Here is a 25135-nt window from a genome sequence, read left to right as displayed (position 1 = left end):
TTGGGTAATCAAAAAAACTGAGACATTCCACAGCAGCAAGTAGCAAGGATGCTGAAGACATGGAGGTCCATCGTCAAGTTGGAAGTTGGCAAGTCTGTGGTTTGTTGTTTGTACATAGCTTTATTTGTACATATCTGCTGAATTTCTCACTTGGCACATGATCATATCGACGTTTGTAGTTGCAGTCTACGCAGAATACTAAATGCTTTTGGATAGGCTTTAGTTCTCATTTAACCGATTACTTATGTGTGTGTTTTAAACCACTTTTATTTTTACTTTTAAATAGACTTCTGTTATTGTTAAAATTATGAGGTTATGCCAAACAGAATGGAATGTAGGTACTGTCAGAACATAAATGCGGTGCAAGAGATAATTGTATAATCCTGGCATTTAGAACACTAACTTTCGCCGTATAGTAGATCATTCAGGGTTTGATTGTGTGCTTGATTGTGTGTTTGAATGTATGGACACTAGAAATAGCCTATCGAGCATACATACATCAATACGGCATACTATATCCAAATTCTCTCTTAATGGCCAGTAAACTTATTTTTTTCCATAAAATCACCCATAATATTTTGTTTCTAATTTAAAACAGACTACCATCAAGAGATCATGCTTCATCACCATTTTTTTTCTTTTTTTCATAATAGACTATACTTCTGTGTCATCACTGATTGTATGTTTAAACAAAAAAAACGTGGAAAAACTGCGAACTTGGCAAATTTAGTTGCACAACTTCCCCTCTACCATATACACCTAGCGACACCAATGCCAGTTGATTGTGTGTACGTCGGAATGAACGTTGTAAGCTACTGCATCACTTCTTTTCTGCTATGAGCATTCCGTGAAAGAAGACATTTTGTGATTGACAGTGTTAGATTCGAAGTGTGAGCACTGAGGCTAGTATGGGGGGGGGGAATTCTTCTGGTCTGGGGTTTCTCCAACACATGTCCGGGGGACATCGTCTCTGTCTCTATACACGTCTGCTTGAGGTACAGGATCGGGAAGGTCACTTGAGCTTTAAAGTCAAATAGACGCACACAACAAAATACGTTTCAATAGCTAGTCATTAGCCACATCAAGAACGCCTCAAGGCGAACTGCCTCGTCCAACACTCTGACCAACACTCTCTCGCCTTGTGGAGTGCTCTCTCTCTCTCTCTCTCTCCGTGTGACCAAGGACTTGCGTATCAAAAACTTAACCAATCACAGAAAAGATAAAAGACTTTAAGGCGTGGCCTTCAATCATACAGCCAATCACACTAAGTACTGAACACGTCGTATCTTTTGATTAATCGAGAAATAGCGGTCTGGATGCCAACGGTTATATTGTAATTAGTTCCAAATCACTGAGTCTAAATGATGACAGATATAACACAGCCATTCACTAATAACTAGCTAAATAAGTCGGTCAACAGATACGCAAAAAATAATTCATGACACTAGCATGCATGAATGATATTTCTTGGATACTCTAATTCTTAATTTTTGAAAAACAAAAAACTCTTTCTTGCAAATAAAATAGCAATTAAAAATATTCATTGCACAATTTGTGAATTGTTGATTCTTCAATTAGCCTTACCCTGAAGACACGATGCGCAGCGAGTCTTTTTTTTTGGCAAGGCTATACCACATTTACTGTTGCAAGTACCTTTTCCAGTGAAACGACCCGTTGGACGTCCCAAGAAAAAAAGACGACTAGAAAAGACTAGATGAAAACGTTGACTGCAACCAGGTTACGTTGTCAATCACCGCGCAAACCGAGACTGCAACCACGACAACACCCCGACCCACTTCGACTGATTCGCCAAGATCACAGTCAGCTGACAAAATCAAAGAAAGCTTAGAAAGAACTCCTGTGTGCTGAGAGTATTGAAGACACATTCAAAATTACTTGTACATGAGATATTGATGGAATTAATTAATTATGCAAATTAGGTAATTAATATGTACTCATATTACCCTAAAAACCATCAGGTTTGTGCAGTGTCCTATAACATCTATGTACCAAGTTTTATTGAAATGTGATGATCAGTACTTGAGATATCAGTGGAAAAGCTGAAAATTGGTTAATCATTATGCAAATTAGGTAATTAATATTGCACAGATTTTTACCCAAAACTAATCAAATCTGCGCATTAGTTTTGAGCATCTACGTACCAAGTTTCATCAAAATCCAATGAGTGATTCTTTAGATATCAGTGGAACAGTCATGGAACAGCTAAAAATCAGCTAATTATCATGCAAATTAGGTAATTAATATGCATGTATTTTTACCAAAACCTAATCAAATCTGCGCATTGGTCCAGAAAATCTATGCACCAAGTTTCATCAAAACTCAATGTATGTTTTTTGAGATATCAGTGGAACAGACGGACACACACTAACTGCAAAAACTCCCATTGTGTGCTTCGCACACAGGAATCAAAAAGGGGTGTATACAAGTCATACTCCCTAAAGAAACGAGTGGAGATACTGGAAGAAGCAGCAGCCATTGGTGTCAACGCAGCTTCCAGATTGTATAACATTCCAGCTTCAACACTGAACATGGAAAAAATACAACCTGGATGACGCCGATTGCTTGAAAATAAAACGGCAGACGCAAATCTGGAAATACTGGTGTCAAATTTCTATGATTTTATAAAGAAAAATGAGAAGAATACGAATTTGACATTATAGGTACGTACGTTAAACATTTAGTAGTTTATTTTTTTATTTTACCTTAATGGTAATGATTTCCTTTTTCTCTGTGGTGTGTGCAAGTGTTATTAAAGTTGTATATTAATTTATTTAGCATTTCTTTTGCATTATTTCATGTTTTATTGTTTTTACAAAGCAGTATCTAGATGTATTTATTATTTTTAGTTTTATTGGCAATATGGACGCGACGCCGATGTAGTTCGATTTAGTCCCAAATAAAACTGGACGATCAGAGTGCGCACGGCTGGAGCAGAAAAACGTCATTTGACAGTGGTGCTGGCCGTCGCATCGAATGGCGATGTTTTATCATCTATGATAATTTTTAAGGGAAAGACAGAACTGGGCATCAGTCATCCACCAGGTTTTGTTGTCACCGTCCAGGAGAAGGGGTGGATGAACGAAATGTGGCTGCCATATACCAAACAAAGTTATTCAATGCTGGTATTGGGACTCATTCCGAGCACACAAGACGGATGCAGTGAAGAGCAAAATTCGGCGTGGCAATTCACTGTAATTGCTGGTGGATTTACGTCAAAGCTGCAACCCTTGGATGTCTGCCTCAACAAGCCATTTTAGGCAGAATTGCGCAAGTCCTGCACTTTTCAGGAAGCAGCCGAAAAATCAGTAAAACCGGTTAGCGAAGGCCAGCAAGCAGACTGTTGTAGACTGGATAGTGACGACATGGTAACGGCTACAATCACATCCATTGATGGTTTGCAAATCATTTAAGGTGTGTGGTATATCTAGGCACTCTGTGGCAGCGAGGATAGCCTCAAAACACAACGAACAGGCTGTCACCAACATCTTTTTCGACAACTTAGACCCATGGTTCAAGGGGTTCACCGAACCCAGTAATGACTTCTGAAGTATATTTTGCTGCACAAATCAAACGGCAGTTTTCAAGGCCACCACATCCTCTGAAAAGAGACACCGTTACAATCAAAGTTGCCTTTTTTTTCAATGATTGCATCATGATGAATTCATACCAAGAATAAAAGTTGTATTTAATTATTAACTCAATAACTGCAGATACTGTAATGACAGTAGCACTATATCAATAACTGTAATACTACTATAAAAAAAGGACATTTACAAGTTTCATTGATCGCCCAAAATGTAATTTTTTCTAAGGTCTATAATTTAGTAAATTAGGTCATGTAGGTCGCGACCCATAGATGAACACTTACGGCGCGTTATTTCAAAAAAAATTTTCCATACTATCGTACGCGCTTGTTATTCCAAAATGCCCAATAATTCCTCCAAAGTTTCGTCCACTATAAATCTTTGAGCAATTTCGTGACTCTAAAAATTCAACACTAAAAAATTACCGCCATCCAAAACTGGTAGAAATTTTAGAGTTTTACGGTACTCTTTCTTGTTGTGGAATATCTGCCAAGTCAGGGTCCCTCAGAATAGCATTATGTAATTTATTAAATTGTAGAACTTAATTATATAATTATTTCCTTGTCCACAGTTTCATAATTAATTGTTATTTGTAGCTCATTGTCTAAATATGGTAGTCCACTATGGTACACGTCTGTATCAGGGCATGTAACCATATTCTATTATCTGTCTCTTCATTGTTACCATTATATACTTTATTTTCCAGGCTTATTGGTACATATCAACCAATTTTTCATCCTGATCATTTGTACGAACTCTTTTTTTTAGTTTGCTTCACACTTGAACAAGTTTTCAGTTGTTTCTTCCTTACAGGTGCAGCTGTACTAGGGATATTTAATTTTCAAGAGCATTCCTTCCAACATCATAAAACAGAGCAAGATCTTCATGGACTGACTCAGAAGCTTTTTCTCCGGAACCCTACTTTGTTCAATGAATGCTTGCAAAATATTGTTCACAATTTTGTTCACTACTTTTCTGATCATCTCGTGCAATTGTATACTGTATGTTCTGCAATGAAACAATATGGTAATGTTATCCATTAATTCTGGTGATGGCATATAGATGGCATTTTTACACCAAGATTGATGATATGTGACTCGTGTGCCTTTATCCAGAGCCAGTTTTCTTGATGTAAAACTAGTTAACAGTAGCAGTAAAACCACCACTTTTTAAATGGTTTAATTTTGAGTCTGGCATAGAAATTATATCATACAAGTGCTGTGGGACTAATCTTAGGTATGTACATCTATCAAAAGCATGAAAACAGTGGGGCAAGTTTCTTGATGGCTGCCACTCGCAAGTCCCAGTTAGAACTGCGAAACGCAAAATTTTGAACAATATAGGCAAAACAATCCCTATGAACAAAATTTATTTAGAAACTAAATGTGTCATCTTTCTTGCTGTTGAAATCGACAAATTCAATGAATTTATTTTCCAGTCCAGCACGTTTATCATTAATTTCTTTAAATGTTTCAGTTTTCTGAGGCAAATGTTGGTCATTTGAATAGTCATGGATTTTTTGTGTGGATTGTAAAACATTTTCTATGGTTTTACTGTCAAATTCCAGTCCCCATTCACAGTGTACCTAAATAAAAAAAACAATAATTTAACAAATGCCTATAAAAAGCCTTCCATACATGAAGAAATTTGTTTAAAATTATGACACTGAAAAAGTGATGTCAATAGCCCCTCAACCTTAACAGTTTCTTTGGCAATTTCTTTCAAACCAGCCTCCATATAGATTTTAAAAAAGACTGGCTGTGTGTTTTTAAGCAAATGCTATTCTCGAGGAAATATAATAAGCCACTGTAACTGTAACTCATCTGCATATTAGTTATTTTAATATTTTGTCAATTTGGGAAATAGAATATATTTTTTCAACAACATGCTTGGCAGTATCCAACTTATCACATTGTTATCACCACTCAAGATCTTTCAGTGATAGATCAGTTAGTATTCCATCACACTGCCTTAATTTGCTGGATGAACAAGATACAATGCACTCAAATAAATTTGTTGCATCGTCTAAAATTATGACACTGTAAAAGTGATGCCAATAGCCTCTCAGCCTTAAAAGTTACTTTGGCAATTTCTTTCAAACCAGCCTCATATAGATTTAAAAGACTGGCTGTGTGTTTTTAAGCAAATGCTAGTCTCGAGGAAATATAATGAGCCACTGTAACTCATCTGCATATTCATGTTTCAGTTCATCACCAACAATAATTAGGCATTTTAATCTTTTGCCAATTTGGAAATTAGAACAGTTTAGTACTACAAATTTCAAAGCAGATTTAATTTAAATTAAAAGTTTACAAAGAACATAAGAAAACTTTATATTCAAAATTGCATTTTTATTTGTGCGATATTAATGCCCAAGATATGTGTCAGTTAAAATATTGTGCATGTGTGTGTATCCGTATGATTTTGTGATCTTTATTTGCAGTCTTTTTCACAACTGACCCATGAAAAAGTAGTTACTTATACAGTTTTCGAAGGCAAACACTTTTCAGTGCCTAATGAGTTCTAAATTCACATGCTGTTTGTTGGAGAATTTTAAAAATCTTTTTTCATGCGAAGCGTTACTCAACATACATTTTGTCAAACGACATTACTTGCTTGAAAGTTCTGTATGTGTATCACTTTATTTTTGGCTGAAGTAAACATTTATAACCATAACATTGTTACCATGTATTTTTTGCAAACAGAAACGCAGAAGAATAAACATAGATGATGATGATATTACTTTCAATACACCTGGAATGGACGATACCATATAGGTATGTGTGAATAGGAAAAACTTTGTCGTGTTGTAACTTATCGTTCTTTAAAACACTATCAAGGTATTGTTTTGTGCAGTCATAGAATTAGTTTTAACGTGGATGGTTTGATATATTGGTATTCATTCTTTTTGTAGACCCTCTAACATGCCTACAACAAACACCTGTTGATAATGTTCAAAATCATCAAGTCGCCAAAATCAAAATTAATAGGTTTGATTCTCCTATTCTCCCAGCTCTTCGAGATTCAAATTGGAGAACATGTTTGTAAGATAAAAGTATACAACTAGTGTGATAAATATCCTCATTTGCAAACTAGTTTTGAGCATGTCTTTTTGAATATAATTTCAGCCTTATATATTTCTGTTTACACAACCAAACATTGCCATGCATTTCATTCACATACACATGTGTCACCATGCATCTGTTTTTATATGTGTCCTTACACTTTGACTTTGGTACTATTAGATATAATTTCTTCAGTATTTTTTGGTGCATTGTGATGAAATTAACCTGTTAATGCAAAAAAATTATTGCACACATGAGTTTGAAATCTCTACCTCATTTTTTTGGCATTTTTGTGTACTGGTCAGGTGTTTCACATGAATGAGAAAATATTTGTTCTATCCAAATCAACTGTTCATGTAATGTTCATGAAATATCTGCGTTTTTGCATGGAAATGGTTCAATATTATGTGACTTATCATTATCATATGGTTGATTAGGATAATACAAACAAATTGAAACTGGTCATGTGAGTTACTACAGATGATATGGTCTTGTTTCCTTTCTAGCGAAAACATAAATACCTGTAATGAAGTACCTGCTGTTCAGAAATCGCATCTAAAAGCTTATTGGACGATACTGCCATCTGCATATACATGTGTTGACATTGGAAATTACAGGTAGCATTGTATATGTATTAGCACATGGCCAGCAGCCTTCGACCAATCAGAGACGCGATAAAGTGTGGCTCTATTTCACCACGAATTCACTTAGATTTCGACTGAAAAAAACGCAGGAAAACAACGGATTTTCATTGCAACAATGTATTTATAACACCAAGAGGGGCCTCTCAGACCGTGATCGAACCTATACTTAGCTCTGCAGTCATATTACATTGTTCATTGTTGGCATCCATGTAAACTTTTTACATTTTTTGGTAAAAAAAATATTTCACATTGTTTTGAAAACCACAAGCCTAATTATTTTTAATTAATGATTTTTATGTAGGTGGATGGATTTGATCTCTTACTCTATCAGATTATTTCATTTAGTATTGATTTTTTTCACTTTAGTGAATTATTGGTATTCTTGTTACCTTCAAAATGTCTAGACTGATGGATTTGATACTTTCTTTTTATTATGCAATGATTGATCTAGGAATTCTTTAATTGGGGCCCCTCTTGTGTCAGAACAAGGGCCATGACAAATTACTGGGGGCCCAGAAGTTGGCTTACTGCAGCATGACATAGCCATGGCGTGCTCATAACATCAAAGTGTTCATTTGGAACAATGCAACCAGTTTACTGGTTATCAGGATTGTCTGGAGCATTTTGGATTTGCTTAAGTGAAATACAGCAATCTAGTGGCAGGTCTGAAGCAGTTTTCCCAGCATTTATATAAGCCTGAATGCATAAAAAATGATATTTGTATTTTTATTATACAACATTATATCGAACACTCACTTGTCCTATAAAAATGTGTTATAGTACTGAACAGTGCCCTTTACTCATACCTTCTTCATGACCACTTACATCTACCTACTGGGAAGCTGCAGCATAATTACTCTTCCAGTGCTAGAAGAGACCACATGTAAGCGAGTATTTCAGTTTTTTTTTTATTTATCATAAATTGCAACAAAACACAACTGGGAAAAGACACTCCAAAAACAAATGTTGCAACAAAATGCATGAGAAAATAATAATATTCACCATTTAACAATGGAATACTTATAATTTCACTTTTTGGGTATGGAAATCAAATCAGTTTCTTGGATACCAATTCACTGTTTTTTTTTACTTAGTCTTGACAGTTTTTCACTGTTATACATAATTACATTACATCAATTCTTCACAGGTGGTCATGGATGGGTTCCAGTGTGACAGTGGGTGCTACATCATTTTAACACAATTTGGGGATAATTTTTTCTGCAGGAAAAAGAAAGTTGGAAAAGTCAAGATAAAGCAATTTTTTGACTAGTGGTGTTATGTCTAAGTTATTCACTATGGTGCCTATGTGCACATAACTTCCACATTTGCTAGTAATGAAATTAAATAAGTCAGATTGTTTGGACATGATTCTACATGATAGTGATATGTTTTTTTTTATTTCTCTCAATAATGCTGGGGATTTTTTAAAATACAGTGAGTTTAAACAAAACAAGGAACTCAAAGTTTCTCATTGAAAATCAAATCAATTTGCATAGATCAATGAAAATATTTAAAAAACAGTTTGCAGGTTTTTTTGGCAGTTTTTAAGACCTTTGCTTTTTTTTTTTATAAGGACGCACACATCAGAAAAATAATCACCCATCACCCAGCCAGAGTTCTTGAATTATATTTAGAAAACACGCCATAAAATAAATTCTGATAGCCTACCAAAGCATTCTGAAACGCAGTGGGTGCATACAAACAAATAGCCTTATATTTTGGTTTCACGTGTAATGTAATGTTGACCTACAAAACACTTCGCAATTTTGTTTTGATTTGATAATACATGGTATAGTAGGTTCTTTTTCTGGTCATAATTTGTAAAGTAAAAGGGTAATTTATTAAAATAACATTAGCATTGAAAACAATGAATAGCGTAACATTGTTATGATTGTGTTTACGTACCTGTGGGTGCCGCCGATTGACATCGGAACGAGTATCACTGCTCGTTACCGTTGTATCTGTTATCCAATATTTATCCGGCCCGTTAAACCTTCAGAAGACTCAGAAACTGTTTCTGGGGGTATCCTTTTCGTTCGTAGCACGAACTGATTCCCCGAGAATGAACTCATTCATCGACCGCTACCTTTTATTCGCCATGCTGCTTATTTGCACACGGTCCACTTGAAGTGGTCACGTGGTGAAAATTGCGACATTATTGTCGCAAAAGATGTCGCCACGAAGTGAGTTAAAAGGCATTCAGTTCAATCAACCACTTTTCGGTAAAAACAACGCAACTACGTAATTCTTTCATTAAATTGGCAGGACAAAAATGTTGCGCCCAAACTGGCGCACAGTTTTATGAGTAACGCGTAAACTTTGATTTGTTTGCGCAAATTGCACAATGGCGCAGCCTAGATCAAACACTGAATCACAATTTGATCAAGCATGTCTGGCATTCCGGAACCGGATCTCGATCATTTATGGATGGCTTTTGTTCAAACTTGGTAAGTACATTGGACACTGTTGCACGTCATTTTGTTTTTCATATCGAATTTAAAATGGCTGACTGGCGGTCATTTTGTTTTAATGAACGCTATTCTAGAGACTCTGACATTCTTTGACTGATTATGTTCATATTTTATATATTTATTATACACCGTGTTATAGATATACAGATGTATTTAAAAAGGCTATGGTTAAAATATTTCAATGATTTTGCCTGTATGTTTTCTTTGATTCGTTATATTTTATCCACATTTACAAAAAGACGTGATACACATTGGCGAGGGAGGGAAAAGTTAAGTTACCTCATTAATAATCATAAATATAATCCTAAGCAAACTGAAACCTATAATTAGCTTTTAATGTTTACTGTCAGTATTAATGCAACTGTATTCGTTTTACAGATTCTCTCAACTTTCCTTTTCTAGACAAATATCTACAGAAGATGAAAGTGTCACATTGGTATCAGTGTTAGAACAATTAGAAGAACAGATAAATTATGATGAATCTGATGACATTAGCAGTTAATTTAACAGAGCTGATTTCTGGTATGGTGCGATAAGGGAATCTTATAAGAGCTGTAGACACTGCAGGCGGACCAAAACGCGACTTATTGCGATTACTTATCCACCAACTGCAACACTCGTGTATATTTGATGGGCTTGAATACATTAATTCATACGTGGGTTTTTTTCATTACACTATCAACAAAAGCTGACACCACAGCATTTATTTTCAATAAATATATTCCATATTAGCTCAGTTATTAATTTCGTCATAACGGAATGACCATTTAGCTCAGGTAAGTGTTCTATGGAAGCAAGACGTAGTGTTATTTGCTTGTAAATAAACGACGAGTTTCTGTAAACAAAGGCTATGAAAGTGAATAACAGCACTTATTAGCATAGCCACATCACCAATAAACACTGGCCGGCAAATGAATTGGGTCTTTAAGATCAAACATAAGGTTTCATCCCCACTTTTAATATTTTATGAAACACAGTAACAGTAAGAACATTCAAGCGTCTAATCACTGTATTTTTTTCATTTCAGAAACTCAGTTAAGTTGCAAAAAATGAGTGTGTACCATCACGCAAAGACACATAATAAAATGACTTAAAATTCACCGACTATTCACGCCTGACAATTGTCAAAAAACTGAAGTTCAACTTCGTTACACACCCTGCAGATCAAGCTGTCAAAACAAAAAAAATAAAGAATATATAGAACAAGGTGGCTAATGGACAAAAAGTAAGTTCTTGTAAATAATTGTAATCTTCGTCATCGTGATCACCTCATTAGTGTGCAAAGCACACAAAAGTCAATTAGTTTGGAATATCAAATTACTCGTGTGGATTGTTATCACATTTGGTATGTTTGTTCCTTGGGTAATTGGTAGACGTGATAATTCTATGATCATATAGCTCATTCAGACATGAAGCTGAAAAAAATCCTGTCTGTCCATCAATCCCTCCATCACTTCCTCTCAGTATCTAAAATCATTTCTCAAACTTTACATTATATTGGCGTACATAAGCACAATATGTTACTTCATAATCCAAGCAAAAAGTGGTCCACAGACATCTATTTCGGACGCAATAGTGTCTGTTTTGGTACTCGAACATGCCCGGAGCTTTCTTTCAGAATTAAGAGATTTTAAGGCCAACTGGCAGCTATTTTTGCATTGCCAATAAGGATAATAAAGAAGTGAGGTATAGTGGTTACAAAGTTCTATCGTCGTTCAAAATTGATTATGTAATAAATAACTTTGGTTCAATCTAATTTACTTGTTCACATCGCATTCACTACAGTCAATTGCTCACAATTGAAACTGTCTAATTACGTTGAAAGGTGTGGACGTAGTCGAACTTGTACTCAAAAATAAATAAATTCCTAAAGTTGAGTTCTCAGTCTAGCAAGGACACTAAATCAGGTGTGTGCAAAATGAACAAAACTGATTCTGCAAACTAACAAGTAATTGCATTACATACTCACCATTAGTTATGTAATGCCACCGATTTTTACAAAGCATATTTGACAATGCCTGTTTCTATTAAACTCCTTATATTTCCTAATACAGGTGACTACATTTGCTAAAGTACTTAGATAGGAGATGTGGAAGACCATATGCTGTCCTTTGGACAAATGATGGCAAAACAGTTATTTGCGATAGCTGAAGAGACTGCGCAAATTAAAACTGCAGTATGGGGTGATAAGATTACCGAGATATCATTAAACAATACATACAAATTTAACGAAATCATTGTTCGTTCATACATATCATTAACAATACCACAGACTATAATTGAGCAACACATTCAATTTGAGCATACTGTAGATATTACAGATGACCCAGATGCATCCACCATTATAATAGGTTCTGTCCACTATGTCAAGGTCTCGTGCAAATACTTTGCATATGCCGCAAACAGCTGCACGACTTCAACATGGAGGCATCTTCTGTTAAATGCACAACTGCAGAATGCGAACCAAAACAACCAATGTAAAACCAGTTATGAAAGCAGACATAATCAAAACGTAAGCAGGAAAATTACAGAAGCTAGCGGCATCACAAATAGTATTGCAGTCATATTTTCCCGATCAAGATGTCACAAATTCAGATGAAATAGAAAAAATGTTGTTTGATGTCATAAACTGTGAATTCACAGTGGACAACTTCAACGTTCTAACAATAAAAAAAATGTGAAAGTGAAAAAAATAAATAAATTAAACTGGACGCTATACGTGGAAATGATAAAGTGGAGACGGAAGATGCAGGTCATGCTGAAGTGAGCAGTGATGAACATTACATTTTTGCCTATATTATGGAATATAGCCAAAAGATGTAAAACGCATAATCCTTACAAACAGTTGAAATTACATATAGGCTCTACCACATTTAACTATTAAAAGTTCATCTGTTTGCGTAGTTTGAAAAAGTGAATGGTCAAAATAAACTTGCAATAAATTACATTTTGGCTTTTCATTCATCTATGCTTCAAATATGGAAGAAGCGAAACAACTCACATTTTGTAACTCGCATAGGTATATGTAAGTTGTCGGATAATCAGGAAAAAGGACAGTTTTAATCAGTTCTAATATGAAAAAAATACCACTAGCAAACAGTTTCTATGGCCAAGAGCTGAGTGGAAAGGTTTCATCTAATTAAATTAAAAAAACCCAGAAGAATAACGATGATGTTGGCCTTTTTGAAAAAAAAATACCCCCGGTAATATTTTTACTTCACTCTCAGACAACCATTGTCTGAGCTTCAATGATTTACTTTATTAATCTGTTAACATTGGTTCACGGTAGAAAATTAAAATAAGAAAGAAAGCACGATTTCAATCCTATGGCCATAGAAATGTAGTGGGGATACACAATTGGCAACAAAGGGAATATAGATCGCAGGTAGCTTCCGATAAATCCTGGCGCATGCGCAGATATATCCAAGGTCGGTATAGGTCGCCGAACAGCGGCAAATTATCGTGGCTTTGGCCGCATTCACAAATTGCTAAGAGAACGCTACCTTTGTTGGATATTAAGAAACTACACTCGCCCATTGATGTCAAGTCTCATTTAGATCGAGCTGGGAAGACTGGCGTCAACAGCAACGAACAGTACGATGACTTGACATTGCCAATGTATGGTCTCAAACCCCGGTGAGAGAGATCGAGACAGTTTGTTACCGTGCGAGAAACGTACATGGGCCAATTTCAGTGGAACTGGAGAGGTGAGCACACTTACAGATCTCAATCACCACCAAATCAGAGAATTAGTGGCATCGTACGCAGAAGCCGAGACGTTTCTTCAGTACGGAAAAGATTCAATAAATGTTGGTAACCAAGACAACACTATTGCGACAGCTCATCAAAACATACTCGTCGCCGTATCGTCGGATATAATGGCCACACATTCACGAGAGATAAGAACGGGAGGGAACTGCTCGCAGTCATGAGTAGAAAAGAATTTCACCTGGACATGTCTTACGAAAGAGCCCGGTAAGTTTCTCACCGACTTTATCATTAGAGGCAAAAAAGAAAAGCGTATATCTGAAAGCTGCTATTTTTCCTTCACCCAAGACGACAACTTATTGTGGAAACTGAAAAATACGAAAATATTTATTCAGGCACATACGATTCGGTCGAAATGATCAAGTCTACTAGGCAAGACGCAACGTGGTTGGTTCTCGTCTACCACATTATGAAATTAAACCACGACCTGTTCATAATGTGTGTAACCGTAAGACGCACATGACTAAGGTGATAACTGGTACCGGATGTTCAATTTTGATTTTGACTTCCGGTTATCACGTGACAGGCGTGGCGGATACGTAAGGAGCAGGAGTTCCATTGGTAACGTGTTGCGTTTTTAACGACGTAGAGAGTGGAAAATACCTGGGTAAAATACTTTCAGGATATCCGAGAACTCCTATCGAGATGTCTCCAAGATATTAAATACGCAGTTACGAGAGGCGTAAGTAAACATTCTATGAATACTGCAAACGAAAGCGGTTGCACATCTCAGCAAAGGGGTAATTTTAATTTGCTTTCGCATGGTCTCTTAGCATATTTCGCTGCACCAAATTAAAGGTCTCGGCGATTGTAATAAAGTGGTAATGTACGCGTTCCCCCGCCCTTTTCGAATTCAACGGGTCAACGACGTAATGGATAAATTCACCAATATAGCGTCGGAAAAGAATTTGGTAGATTTCAAGCAAACTCATATGACTAATGATACATATGCTTAATTTAATAATCGAACAACGCACAACACCTGGAAAAATGTGTGGAATAGCTAATAGTATCGCTGCCTTGGAAACCGCTGGGTTTTTTGAACCCCTCTGGAGAGCGATTGCCGACGCAATTCGTAAGAGGGATGGAGATATGACGCAAGTCTACGAGATTGTCCGTAAATTACCTATGACCTCGTATAGCATTGAATCCGTCGAAATTTTCTCATCCACGCTGATCTTCGTTCTTAGCGAAGCGTTAACTGTACAAAGTGAAGATTTGGAAATCATCGGCAAACTTGAATATACAGCTAAACAATTTAACGCTGATCTAAGCAAGCTGCCCGCATCGATGACGTCTGAAGAAGCCCTCGAACTGTTTAACGAATACGGCTGTAAAAGTCACGAAGATTTCGTGTACTTTATATCACATATTGGATTACCGAAGAAATACGTAGACAAGATAAAAGAAAATCAAAATGTAATGACATATCAATGCGGAAGACAGAGAGAAGTGCGACGAGGAGCGTCGATTGAAACTGGATGATATCATCGAATTTTGTAGTAAACACGTGTGTCAATCAAACAAAGAAGTTATTCAGAAATATATTGAGAAAGTTGAAGTATTTGCGATGGTAAGATTTTTTTAGTGACTCACTCACAAATGTTTACTAGTTTTTTTTTTTTAATTTATTTATCTAGCTAATTTATATTCTCTAGATAGCAGAATGTGATCTCAATGAACTTCGTATTTCTGTCGTGGGTCTCACTGGCAATGGAAAAGACAAATGATTAATTTAAGAGAAAATAGAACGTACCGATGAAGTAAAATGATTGAATCACGAATTATGTCACTGATTTATATTTTTTTCCAATTAAAAAAAATTGTCATACTTATTGTAGAAATTGTGTTTTTTTTCAATTACATACATAATGATAGTAGCAGTGATTTGTCAATCACAGTCAGACAAAAACAAGAACGTTAGGTAGGCCAGACTCTCCCCTACCAATCCCTAAGCAGAAATAAAACACTACAATGTTTAAAAATCTACGTAGACCACACTACGGGTAAATAACTGACTACAAGGAAACGCGTTGTTATAAGGTCTTTTATTAAAAGTAAATGGGATCATAAGATTACCATAAGATGTACCACCCTACGTAGCGTACTTGATGCTCGGTGACAGATTCACCGTAAAGTTCGTAACCAGATTATATACAGATATTGAGTGCCTCTCCATCTCGATTGCACAGTGTACCCATAACAGCCCAAATGTTATCAAACGCATGTAACCGATTACTTAAACGGCAGTACTCAATCTCTAAGTACGATGTTTAAACATTTCCAGTGGATCAGTAGTGCCCATGTATTGACGCTTATTTCTGCGACTGGGATGAATTGACATCTTTGCCGTGGCAACAATGTAAATGAACAGTTGATATGCTTGTTTAGAAATAAAGGCATGTGACTTAGGAGGTGGTAACATAAACCACCATTGCTGAATGACAATCAGGGAATGTGAGACGACCAGCAATGGTCCTGATGCGAGTCAGCAAAGCATTGATATTGGGACATTCATAAAATGTGACACAATGAATGGTCATCGCCGCAAACGAGGCATTTATCGTATTGTGCGAGACTCAGTCCAGTACCAGAGATACGTGCCAGTAGTATAGGCACCATGGAGAATTCTCCATTGAAGATCGCCTTCTAGTTTGCATAATGGTGGGGAGTAAAATCCTTTTAAATTTAAATTGGCTTTAACTCGTTTGGAACACTCAAAATGTCGCGCCATACAGTATCAATTTTATCAGTATGATGTTGAGCAGGGAGTAAAGAAATCATAATTGTAGAAATCCCCATTTCCCATCTTATACAGAGACATAATTAAGTTACATAGATCAATGTTGTGTTTAGTTGTTGGGGCAGGTTACTAGATTCAATTTTACAGTATGTTTGAATGCAGTCTTTCCACGACGCAGGGATAGACTCGCGCACAATTTTTAAACTGAGATTAAAGATTCTCTCCGACAATCACTGCATTCCAACTTTCATAAACAAAACCGGCGACGGAAGCCACTCTTTTCATGGTACGTCGATCAAATCACCTACTTTGGTGATACCAGCATCAACAAAGTGTTTGAGCACATACGGTTCATTTTTAAGTGGATGTAAAACTAGAGGATTTTTAAAAATAGGTCCTGAAAGAACGTCAGAAACATTGTCTGTGTTGACCTTAATGCGTATATCCAAAGAATTCCAACACTTCAACAGATCAGAATAAAAAGCAGGTCCATGTAAGGATGAAATATCAATGCTGGTTAACAATAACTGATGTGTACTAAGTATTTGAGTTTACTTACTTGGCTGAAGTAATAATCCGTGAACTTGAAGCAAGGATGTCTGTATTCTGAATATAGATATTTGTGAACGTATTTAGTGCGTATAGCTTTAATTTTGCTAAATAGATGAACAACATTTTGACCTCCCTTTTCCAAAGCTAGATACACAGTACATAGAGTTGGAAAGAGAGTGAACAGCCTAGACGTATACCCAGAGCTAGCGGGAGGGATGCAGTGAAAGAGCTGTTTATTTGGATCAATAGTTGAGCATTTTTGTATATTAAACCAATGATATTAATAAAACAGTCTCCAAAGCCAAATGATTTTGTCATGGTCAAGTGCAACTGTACCCAAAGACATGTTAAACGCATTAGCATAATCAATGTTGTCCCGCAACAAGGATACATTGTCGTGGATATGCCTGCCTGGTATACAGCAACTTTGATCAAGATGTATAATGTTGCCGAAAACAGGACGGAGACGCAGTGAAAGTTTTTTTGTGATGATCTTATAATCACTGCACAATAAACTAACTGGGCGCCATTTTTTTAAACAAGTATTGTCACCTTTTTTGGGTAAAAGAGTAACAATCGCTCAGTTACAAGCGACGGGCAAAATACCATCATTGATAGACGCAAGTAAAACCAGATGAAAATCCTCCCCTAAAATATGCCAAAATTTTCTTTATAAAACTCATTGGACAAGCCATCGATACCGGGAGTACGCCCTGATGGTTGGAGTTAAGTGTATTACCCAATTCCTTAAAGGAAATTTCAAGGTCGAGGGCATCTTTGTCCTTGGTATTTAATTGAGGCAAATCCTGCGAAATAATATTCTGTGCAATTCTATCAACTGGGTCAGGGGAATATAACCTTTAATTCTTGTTGCGTTTGAAATGACAATATTGCTGCGAGAGAACCTTAATTTTCTGCTTCCCCAAATCCCACAAAATTTGAAGATTCGCGTAAATGCCATGTTGCTGCCAACTAGCCCAAAATTCGGAAATAATTTCAAAATAATCATCGTCCTCCAACACTGAGGTGTTCAATCACCACACTGGGTTACGATTACTAACGTTTTTTTTATGATAAATGTATATGTACAAGTGGATGATCTGTGAATCCCAGAGCAGCATTGCTGACAGAGATGGACTTGATTTTGCTAGATAAAAACTTGTAAAATTTGTCCAGACGTACCAGCGTCTTCCTTCTACCCCATGTAAAGTTGCATACGTTAAGATGATAAAAACGCCATGCATCAATCAATTGTATTGAGAATTGTATTCAATAAAAACGAGACGTGCGCATGTCTGGTTCGACGCCGCCATTGCGGTCCAGGTCAGGTGCGATTGTGCAATTAAAATCCCAGTCAATAATGACGGGGTAATTAAAAAGTTTAAAGCATGCCATACGCTCTACTCCATTTTAATGGGCAGAGACATTAAAAATATGCAGTGGATTGTTGTTTATTAAAATGAGGACGTGCAATACATGACCACTGAGAAATTCATTCTAGGTCAGCACATTAACATTAGCACCTGGACGAAACAAAATAGCTATACCAGCGCGATTTGTGTCACAGTGTGAAAATATTGCATTACCCCTCCACACATTCCTCCAGGTATGTTCATCTTGCTTTACAGTATGCGTTTCTTCTTGTAAAAGGGATGAACATTTGATAAAACATAAGTTTTGTTGATGGCCGTACCAAAGGCTCAACAGTTATCAATTCACCCCGAATACCTTGAACAGAAACCAAATCAACACACGAGACATCACCCAAAAAGACAACCACTGATCTGTTCATTCGTGACGCTGCAATAATCATTTTGTCACCAACCACCTCGGACACTGCCTCAACATAGGTTTCCACTGGAATACCATTCACGTTCTCACATCTGATAGCATGGTTGCGAGTCAGTCTATGTACAACCGGGTATGCATTACGTGAAGTCTTTTCAATGGCGGCCATCTTGGCGACCACTGACCACAATACACTAAAACAAAAATCAACGGAAAGTACAGAAAAACGCTGTTAAAAACCCAAAATGTATACACTGGAAGTGAAATAGAATACTCACTGACCAATTATGTACAAGTTAAAGGATACAAAAAGCCCCAAAACTACCACTACTAACAAAATTACGGAGCTATACGAAGACACGTTATACCCCAATCTCCTTCCCAGAGGCCTTTGCGGTTTACGCAATAGTGCCTCTGCCACAGGCAGCCTTCAATTTTGTGGTCAATCACCTCACTACGCACGGCCATTTTTCTGTAGCTGTTACATCTGAAAACGTACTACAAAAAATGGGAAAAAAACGTATGTGACATCCGAACTATTTATTAATGTCAGACTTCAGTAAAAACGTAAATACGAACCATTTTATCGCGGACTATGTTTTGCGAGGTAATGTTATAGTGGTGAAATTGCGCACGTGATACACTAAAACTTCGAGGAAAGAAACGTTCTGTTAACGAATATAGTTGGCAAAGAAACATTAAAGACTAATTTCACTGAAAGGGGTTTCCTAACATTTCCGTTCATCTTGTATTCTGGTGAATATTTCAATACTATTTCTGGCTTGAACGGGTTCGATTTTCCGCGTCTAACAGTCATAGGACACAAAGGTTCTAGTAAGTTTATAAAGTTATTTATTTATTGTACATTATAATGCTTTGGCATCTAGGAAATTATTGCAGTTTTCTAAAGCAAGTCTTGTATATTTTGTTCTAATCACTAAACATTTTATTCGGATTCAGGGCGTGAAACGTCTTATTAAAATGATTAAAGTAACCAAGTGACTTTCGCATAACTTTGTTAACCGCCAAGGTCTTGTAGTTCGATCATATTCGAATATGCAAATGAGTTCTGTGTAAATCTGCTTTGTGCAGTGATGATAAGTAACGCGTATCGAACTGTGCGGAGTTCGGTTCTACCTACCCCTTCGGCACAGTAGTATTAATCGCACTTTAGTGACAGCGCCCTCACGGGCGCACCGTGGCATTGTACGTTTTTTATTATATTTACTTACGTTATTGTTATACAATTAATATATTTTTATTGATCGCACTTATATAATCGCTACGTTACTAATGTTTGTTTTATTAAAGATAAGAAAAGATTTTCTCTCTAATTGTATCGTGTGATTTTTGAATGAATGAATGGTAAATCACAGAGATGCAGTAGTAGTTGTAGCGCACGGCGACTGCCCCCTTTTTTTCCCGAAGAAATTTAGAAAATGCCTCAGTTAATCCTCTCTCCTTCAAGACATTGTACGTCAAAATGTGGGTTTTCAAAAAATGTATGTAATCATCTGTTGCCTGTTTATCACTTGGGGACCACGATATTACGCCGGCCCCGCGCCGGCCGCATCCGTTACATCGTCCATCTAAGGACCTAAAACCATCCCTTTGCAACCGTCGGTCGTACACTTGAAATAATCACGGGCATATCGTTTTTCAACATTTGACGATAACAATATGAACAAAACCCTTCAGTTTCAACAGTGGCGTACATGTCGCAATGCCGTTTCTTGCATTTCCGTGTTTGAAGTGTACAACTCCATCTCAGTGACTATAGAATGAGTGAGTCCATAAATGAAGCATCGCACGAATCGTTGAGTTTTGGCTATTTTTCGTACTTGAATAAACGTTCCGAAATATCCGTGGTCATATAACTGCAATTTAAGCTACTCGCCGGCAGTTCCATCACACCCCCCCCCCCAGCCAATCTCCTCTTCCTACCTCCCCTCTCCCAAAATTCACGACGACTGGGCGGTTATTTGACCGACACGTCGTCGTTTTTTAATAAACGGCCACCGTGACGAATGGTAAGAACATTGCAGACTATCTAAATAACCACGGCTAGCACTCCAGACCAGTGAAATGTTATGTGATGCGCCCTCAACCAACAGAACGTTTACTTATTTGTGGTCATCGCTAGAGGGCGTCTCTTTACTCACTTCGCTGGTTTCAGGCGAGGCGTGGATGCGAGCGTTTGCATTTGGCGAGTCAGTACCGATTAGTATATTCTCCGTTAGCTTTCTAAAAAGCTCAAAGATTTGTTAAGCGATATAAAAGTGTTTGTTATACCTGTATCTTCTGCTGTCACTTGCGGGGCAGCTCATTGAACGCAAAAAGACACATCTTTCAGTTTTTATTTTGTTTGTTTTTTCCATTATGAATACAAATCATCAGATATTTGAAGACATACATTTTATTTTGAAAACGCAGCAACCCTACACCACCAGGGATTGTTTGGAGCAGCCTCGACTGCCAGGCTACAATCCGTTGAATGATGATTCCGCGTGGAAATAATTTTACCCGATTTCAACGAATCGACTACTACTATTATATTCTAACGTTGTTGTTGACCCTTTTTTGAATGAAAATATATAACCCAGTACAGTGCGAGGAAACGAGAAACAAACTTCTTTTATTAGTATCACTCGGGGTCGGGATCGCAGATTACATCGTAGACTGGCCCGGAGACACTGCACATTTAAATACACTTTAGTTTGTTATTTTTTCAGCTAGTTGTTGTTTATTTAAACATCAAACTTTATAGTATTATTTTCCAATAAGGATACGAAATCAATAAAGTTATTTCCTTTAAATTGATCCCCCGCAATGTCTTTAACTGAGAACATAAATCTATTTACAATCTCCTATTGTATAGAGCAAATGCTCTCTCTTCATAGTCTTAAGTTTGTCGAAGCTTGATCTTGAAGCTTTACGGGTGAGTTACCACGAACTAATCGAAGAGTGCTGGTTCGTGCGCCAATTTATAGCTGCATGACTGAAACGAGGTTAAGCCAAAGATCGGGTCGCAGAATTGTATTCGGGAAGGGGGGGGGTTGTGTCACATGATGCACTAGTCGGACTTCGACAAGTACATAACATTTTCATTCATCGTCAAAACGCGGTTTGTCTCTGGGAGTGTCCGCCCCTACTGGTTCGATAGGGGCATTTTTTCCTTATTTACCCTGGTTTACAGACATAATACACACACACCGCTAGTGTCCCAACCATAGGCGATTTCATGGTATTGTAACGTATCACAAAATGTGTTGGTCATGAGCTATGCTTTTGGATACAAGTGCGATTCGTCAAATAAATTCAAACACGACGCAACGGATAAACTCGTATCAAATATTTATTAACACTCTCTCGATCAAGTGGAAATGGTTACAAAAGTGAAAATAACTAAAAACTGAATAAACTACTAATAAAAAATGATAAGAACAATGAACGAGAACAAAATTAAAGTAAGCATACAGTTATAGCAATTAAATCGGCAGATGTACCTGTCTTAGGTTCATGCATAGTTGAACACTGTCTATTGTATCAATCTGATTTTACTTTCCCACCCAGTGCAACGTTTGAACTTTTTACAACAAGTGGATATAGATCCGATAAATACAGCCGATGGAGACAAAGTTTTTCATTACTCGCTCGCGTGCCAAGTTTGCGATTGACCTAGGAACGCAAATAATAGTCAATTTAAGTTGTATTCAGACATAACAAACAAACAGCATGGTTTCAAAAAACGTTGACGCTAAGCATTGTTCGTTAACTATTTGTATTACCACTCTGACTTACGAACAACGCTCGTACGTTATTTATTTTTTCATTACTTCTAGTATCTGGCCTACTAACAACGCACGCACTAAGCTTCGAATGATCACCAATATATGACCATAAGAGGTTAATAATTGAGATGAATCCTTAGTTTGCCTGTAAATCTTACCGGTGGCTAATTTGGTATTTACATCAAATATAGGTAATCCTTGGTTTGATTTGGCATTCCTATGTGTCGAATCTGTATACACATGGTTTACAGCACCACATCTCTGGCAAGGTATATACAGTACACTACCAAGACCATATCGTCTCTCCTCCTGGCAATCCACCAGAACAAGGTGTTCACAACACACAGCACAGGCTTTTAATCCCTCAGCTAGAACAGACAGCTGTAATATTCTGCGTCCAACATTCCAATTTATAGCACTTTCTGAAGTAACTTCTGTAAAGATAAATCAGATTATCATTACAGTCATCATGTAAATAAATTTCATGCAATTTGCACTACTATACTGGCTAACAGATATTGACAACAGTAAGATGTTAACATACTATCTGTGCTATTCGTAAGAAATGTATGAATATTTACAGAAATAAAAAGAAACCATTATTCCAAAATCATCATTTCCAAAGGAGCCATAGGCAAAACAGAAACTCTCTCACATTCAGATAATGTGAAAAATAACAATAATTTTTAGGTCATGGCTTATTTTCAGAAAAAACATTTATTGGGAGAAAATGTCCAAAAATATATATTACAATGTATTTAGAACAAAAATATTTGACACAATAACAAATAGAAAAAATAAAATTCAAGTATCTACTATAATATGCAAGTATTTTAATTTTAATTTCCTTAACACAGCCGCAAGTTCATCATGTTACATGTTAATGTTTTTCTGAAGAGTAAACAGATGAAATTTCAATGCTCTAAATTTAAAACACTAGGAAAATAAATATGGATTTCAAAACAGCAAAATATAGAAAATATTTGAACATGCTGTTTATTCATAGTTAAAATTGTATCCCCTTGGTTATATGGAAGTGTGATGACAATCATGCCCTCAAATTGGGGGTTTTGTGCGTATAGTTAAAATTACCAGTTCGCTTGGAAGGCACCTCGTCATAATTAATGAAAGCTGCAGACGACGCGACAGACAAACTTCGTTGTCAAATATTTTTTTTATCACAATCTCTGTATTTAGTGAAACAGGAATTAGGAAAAAATAAACACTGTTTCCCCCAAAATAAGCATAATCCGATGTTCATAAAAACAAATAAAATGTGAAAATATATTGATTCAAGTTGTGGATAACAGTTGCAGACGACTCAACCAAAGTTTACGTCGTATACTGACACCGTACGTACGTACCTGAATTTGATTCTAAAACTACTTCAGCAACTTTCTTATGTTGGCGGTTCGCCTGGATATCTGCCAATCTTCTTCTCTTCTCTTTCTCGGTCAAAAATCCTTTAAATTTGCGTGCATTCAGCGATCGCGAAGCGTACTTGTTTGTTGTGGCAGCCATCTTGAAAGTCTGCTTCAAATGCGCAGAACGTATGCGCAGTGCATTTCCGCGCATACAACCCTAAAACATTCAAAGACTATATTTGAAAATTGTCGTCTGTAGGCTTCCCGCAATCCAGTAAATAACAGCACAATTATATATGATCATATGAATAATTAATTTACAGTGGAATGGTTACAACAAATAAAACTGTCCACAACACGTGAATATGCGAAATTATACCAGGAATACAATATATTCTTATCAGACACGTATACGTGTGCCATATATCAAATGCAAAGAAATCAACATAATGTCACATTAAACTCAAACAACACACAACAGTGTGGTGTCTGGTATTCACATGTTATATTTTTGTAAAGCCCCACTTTCGTCAAAAACAACCTGAATTACAATGTCAAAAGTCGTCAAAAATTAAATTACCAGTGATTTGCGGGCATTTGGTGCTAAGGGGATATATTCAAGATTGTCCTGAAATGTCCTAAGAAAATGTCATCGCACATCGTCATATGTCATACATGTCTTCTGAAGTTGCACGTGACTCAAGATAACGTACATTTCAGCTAAGTGATTATGTTGCATTCAAGATCGTCGATTGTCGTCATTTTCGAACGTCTAGAATTTGACTTGTTTTATACTGAATTATCAATAGATTTCACACATTTTGATTATGCATAGTTCAAATCAATATAATCAATGTTATTTATGTGTGCTCATTATTTAATTATTTAAAAAAAAAACATTTTTGTGCATGAGTATATCACTTTGTTAGCGAGGTAATATCAAAGTATTTTTTTAGTACAAACACAGCAAACATTATCTCAACGGATGTTTTAATCGCAAATTGCATCTTCGTGTTCTGTTTGGATGATGTACAAGTTGTATGCTTTGATCAAAATGTGAATACATGGCATTCAAATCATCACATCTTAATTGACACATACGAACTTTTACCAAGCACAGATGTGTCATATTCAATTCTTTTATAAGGTGTGCAGTCCATTGAATCAGATCTGTGTTATAGCATACAGTGTACAGAACGCCGTAGAACTATATATATATATATATATGTATTCTAATTGTGCAAATATGTTTGTAATAGACATTCTGGCTGTCAATGGCGTTTTATTATCACGGTGACTATTTATAACGATGCATGTATCATTTGATGAGAACGTCTGATAAAT

At 36.5% G+C, this 25135-nt stretch overlaps 1 long non-coding RNA gene across 1 annotated transcript; it reads right to left on the bottom strand.

Annotated features, from left to right (window-relative positions):
* Nucleotides 1-8208: 8208 nt before the first annotated feature.
* On the bottom strand, nucleotides 8209-9529 carry LOC146733748 (uncharacterized). Its single transcript, XR_014926702.1, has 2 exons — nucleotides 9220-9529; nucleotides 8209-8532 (listed from the first exon to the last, which is right to left on the bottom strand). It is a non-coding gene; the product is annotated as an uncharacterized LOC146733748 (long non-coding RNA).
* Nucleotides 9530-25135: the final 15606 nt, after the last annotated feature.

Source organism: Saccoglossus kowalevskii, chromosome 16 (assembly GCF_978046115.1).
Source record: "Saccoglossus kowalevskii chromosome 16, keSacKowa6.1, whole genome shotgun sequence".
NCBI lineage: Eukaryota > Metazoa > Hemichordata > Enteropneusta > Harrimaniidae > Saccoglossus > Saccoglossus kowalevskii.
Note: the sequence above shows the minus strand (reverse complement) of the source record. Positions and strands in the feature narration are given on the sequence as shown.